The 4,835-nt window shown below is 38.1% G+C and overlaps 1 long non-coding RNA gene across 2 annotated transcripts; it reads right to left on the bottom strand.

Annotated features, from left to right (window-relative positions):
- Nucleotides 1-6: 6 nt before the first annotated feature.
- Nucleotides 7-2,891, bottom strand: LOC104959896 (uncharacterized). 2 transcript variants are annotated; one of them, XR_799929.1, is made up of 5 exons: nt 2,811-2,891; nt 1,519-1,587; nt 686-794; nt 517-589; nt 7-172 (listed from the first exon to the last, which is right to left on the bottom strand). It is a non-coding gene; the product is annotated as an uncharacterized lncRNA (long non-coding RNA). The 2 variants fall into 2 exon arrangements; XR_799928.1 differs by having other exon boundaries at nt 686-829.
- Nucleotides 2,892-4,835: the final 1,944 nt, after the last annotated feature.

Consider the following 4,835-nt stretch of genomic DNA (forward strand, 5'->3'; position numbering starts at 1 on the left):
TCCAAACAGCATGGTAGCAGCTAATGCAATGTTTTCCACATCAGTTAGTAGACTACCTGTTGGCCTTCCAGGACAATCTGTCCTCTGGTCTCATGGTGGAATTGTGTTTGACAACATAAAGTCCCACTGTAATCCCCTGAATGGACCGCAGAATGATGTCTTCATCTTCTGCCTGCAGAGCGCACAGTCACAAAAGGAACAGAGTGAGATCTAACAAATCAATACATATAAGTATACCCATTACTGAATCCCTGTGTTTAACAAGTACATTTGGTCAGATTTCAGCCTCCTTGTTATCTGATATACTCCTGTCTGACCTGATAAAAAATGTTTCATTTCCTGTATCCGTTTTAAATTAAAAGCCCTCTAGCTTTTCAGTGTAGTCTGGCTATTAAACAAAAAACAGGGATGTTCACATACTTTAGGGTTTAGGCTATATACTATGTGGTGTTTCAATAAATACATATTTTAAAGCCCAGCAAAAAAATCTAAAGGTCAAATATGACTTCTACTGACCACAAACTCTCTGATTGAGGTGCACACACATCCCCTTGAGAAGACAATCCCGGCCTAAATCGACATCATCAACCTAAGTGAAGGGGAATAAGAAAAGAAAGAATCTATTTTGCTCAATGAAATGTACACTATTGACTCGATGGATAATTTCCTTAAAATGTATTCTTACTTGAGTCATGTTTGACATAATACAGTTCAGACGCTGGCCTATCTGTCCTCCTCTATTCTCAAAAACCTTCAGAAGTTTGTCAGATAGCAGATCCAGCTGAGAGAGAAATCTTGATTGGAGGGGCAGGGTTGTTATGCGCTTAAACTCCGTATTTATCAAAGAAAACAAAATATCACAGTCATAAAAATCATGAAATAATTTCCTTTTCTAAAGATGTTGATTGTAGTTGTGTGCTAAATGTATTTACAAAATCACATACCAGGCATATCTTGCCTCAAAACGCTGTAGAGAAACTAGTCCATGCATTTGTTACTTCAAGGCTAGCTTATTGTAACTCTCTATTATCAGGGTGTACCAAAAACTCAGTTAAGTTGCTTCAGCTGATTCAAAATGTATTGACCAGAGCATGGAAAAGGGACCACATTACTCCTGTTTTGGCTCTATAGTGAGAATAACTTTTTATATCAAGTACGAACAACCAGGTTAGAATACATTACATTTAATTTAGTTTACGTTTTTTTCCAAAGCGACTTAAAATAAGTATTACTGTAATATAAGACTACATAAGAAACACCCTCATAGCCATTTCAACAAACAAAACATTATCACTTTTGTGAAGGAGGCTTTATCGCAGAATGTTTGGCTTTTGCCTCTCACTTTCTGAATAACTTTTGCCTAATAAATCAGAAAATGTGTATATCCCTGCAATGTTTGCAGTATGTAAATGTTATGAATAAATATTCAGAAATTGTCAGACTAATACCAGTTTTCAATTAGTTAAAGATCAAGTTTAAGTTAGTCAAGTAAATCACACAAAACATTTGAATACTCACCATTTACTACAGAGCCTTTGGAACAATGTTCAAAGCAAGGCTGAGGTCAATCTTCTCCACACCAATTACCTATTACAAGAAAAACATATTTAAAATTATTTCATTATTCACACACAAATAAAACAAAAATGTTCTGCTCCTTAAAGGCGACATTTACCATTTAATTATGTACCTTTAGGTTAATATGAACCGCCTTCGGCCGAGATGGGCGCCTCCAGTGTAAAAAGCTACAGTAGCCTATACTAATGCAATAGTACAACTTTGTACGGAGTGATACACATCAGCGTTGCGAGCTCATTTCCATTGGTTTCAATGGAGACGTGCACTGCAGCAGCTCGCAGCGCTCGTCATGTGACGAGGAACAACCAATCACAACCGAGAAACATCTCAACTTCTGTAAACACAAGTGTAGGCCTACGGCAAATATGGAAGATAAGTTCATTTCACAGCGGGTGGATCGTAACCCTTACTTGATCTGTCCGGCATGTCCCCCATATTGTATGTGCACCGCTGCTAAAATGTAACACAATCATTAATATCCTCCACTTTCCAGTATCAAGTGTCGCTTTCCAGGACACACCCCCACACACAATATTGTGTCTCTGTTTTGATCTGTTTTGCTTGTGTATTTACGGTATTTACATGAACACAGAGCGGATCAAAGCAGAGACATAAACACAGTTTTTTTAGGGAAAACACTGCGGTCCCACAGACAATATTGTATCTTTAACAATCAACACCTTAAATGGGTAAAGATGGTCGCTTAACGTAAGGTAGGCCTACAATCTGCATCAGCGCCCTTAAAAGTCGGCACAAGAGTAGACATGCAGAGCCGGACCGACGCAGTAAAGTTCTACACCGCCTGACAGAGCATGAAACAATAATTTAAAACAAGACGTAGCCTATAGACATGCAAACATGCCGCAAGCTCATCCATCAGCTATGACTCCCCCCTCCCCACTGAGCTCGGTTTAATGTGCATAACTTTGGGCAAGGTTCATAGTTTTAAATATTGTAAATCAAGCAACTGTCGGACTTACGCTCTACAAATACTCACAGTATTAAAAAACACGCTAAACACAAGTCAATCAATATAAACTCACCTTATGATTTTCATGGCTTTATCCTAGCTAACACCAGTGAATGACAATGTTTACAAATTGACAGCTGTATTTACGTTGCTCGTTGTAACGGCAAATGTGAACTCTGCTTTTTGCAAACAATGCGTCTTGTGATAACCTGTAACTATGACGAACATTTGATGACATTAAATAACTTTAAATAACTTTTACCTTGTAGAGATGTTCTCGGGACAGAACCAGCTTACTCCTCCGATGCGGGAAGAAAAAATGGTAGAACCCCTCCCCCCCTCCTTTGTTTAAAAAAGAAAAAGCTTCACATTTTTAAAATAAATATATTTAGCAATTTTTTTCTGCTTTACATCTTGTCCATTAAAGTGCCATATTGTTCAGGTTCAATTACGAAACTATTAAAGTACGGGTTTGAGTCCGACCATATTAATTTGTGAATAAAATATTTGTAAATAATAATTAGAAGCTGAGGGGAGTTACAGAGATAAACATAACTTTTTTCTTATTTCTTAACATGATTGAGACTTATAGAACGTACACCCCTCAAGATTACATAGTTCTACATGATTGATTCATGTTTCGACGAGAAACATGAATAAATTATGTTTCATATATTAAATGCATATTTGCAAATTGAACAACCCCACTTTCCCCTTTTTTTCAGTGTGTGTATGAAAACGTCCGTCTATGATAAATATGTCATCTGTTTTGTACTGCATCAAGCTCTCATAATCATCATCTGCAGTGGATGAGTGGTTTCATAAATGCCCGTGTTCAAAATTTGACCTGGATTAGGATACTGTAAATTCAGGATTTAGCAAACGTTAGGATGTATAGATTTGGCCAAATCATTGTAATCAGTGAAGAATAGATTTGGTCTCATAAAGTTTGTATAACAGAGAAAGAGATAGATTACCATTGAGGCTCTGCATCAGTGACTTTCTTCTTTGATCATTTATGGTTTACAGATTGCACATTTGCATGCTGCAGTTAAATTCACTAAAACATCAATGGATAGGGAGACCTCATTACAATCGGGGTAGGGACAAGAAAGTTAGTTTTTGGAACCAGAGATCACAGCACCTCTTAAAGCAATAGATTAGTCATCAGTTTCAGGCTGTGGAACTACCACGCAGCAAGTTACTGTACATCCCTGTTTGACAGCTGTTATGAATTAGACATCACATGATCACATTTCAATTCCACAAACAGCAGCTCAACATTTGTTGGTTGATCTTGGCATGTACTCTGCTTGGTCTGTTTTGATGTTGTTGTGATTCGTCACATGAAGAGCAGAGGCTGAAGAGCAGGGGTGGGGAACCTTTTTCCTCTCAAGGGCCATTTCAATTTTTACAACATCCTCCGAGGGCCGTACAAATTATTGACCTCTGCTTAAAAATACTAAAATCACAGCCATCTTCATTTCGCCTTTCTTTCATGCTGTGCAAAGAAAAAGCAACCTCTTAATCCAGATATTTTACCGTGACACGGTTGTGGCATGACCACCAAAACAGAAAGATATGGACACAAGATGTGTGCAAATGTATTTAGTTTCCTATCCATGTGAACATGATTTAGGTGGGGGGGGGGACCTAACCTCCTCTAGGGGGGTCTGGGGGCATGCTCCCCCGGGAAGATTTTTTTTTAAAATATTGAAGTTAAAAACATCAATCTGGTGCACTTTGAGAGCAACATGAAGAGATCTATGGATACATCTCTCAACACCCATATGAAACAGAACTGTAAGCAGATTTATTTTTCTTTACGGATATTTTACAAATCACTCTCTTTACTGTCATATAGTATGTTATACCTGTTTACTTTATTCTCTTATTTTTGTATAACTAATGATCATATAAAGATTTGCCTTTACCTCACTGGTTGTAGAAAAAGCTTGTTATATTCGTTAGCATAGCTAGCTAACCAGATGCTAATAATAACAAAGTTATTGACTGTATGATCAGTATGACAGATGAACAGATCGCCACTGGGCTTACAACTAAAGACACAGCCACGCAGAAACTGCGGCATGTGCTTATGGGTACTGCAATTTGTGAAAGTTCCGGAGCGACGTTCTGGTGCTCTCCAGGCGGGACTGCACCCCTGTAAAACGAGATATATACCACGTGATGACCAGGTGATGACACGTTAAACTCGTGTTGTGTTCAAGGACCCTGACCTTGGCCAGGAAAAACAGGCACTCGCTTGTTTAATTTTTTTTGGGGT

The sequence above is a fragment of the Notothenia coriiceps genome, unplaced genomic scaffold, assembly GCF_000735185.1.
Source record: "Notothenia coriiceps isolate Sejong01 unplaced genomic scaffold, NC01 NC01_scaffold00031280, whole genome shotgun sequence".
NCBI classification, from domain to species: domain Eukaryota; kingdom Metazoa; phylum Chordata; class Actinopteri; order Perciformes; family Nototheniidae; genus Notothenia; species Notothenia coriiceps.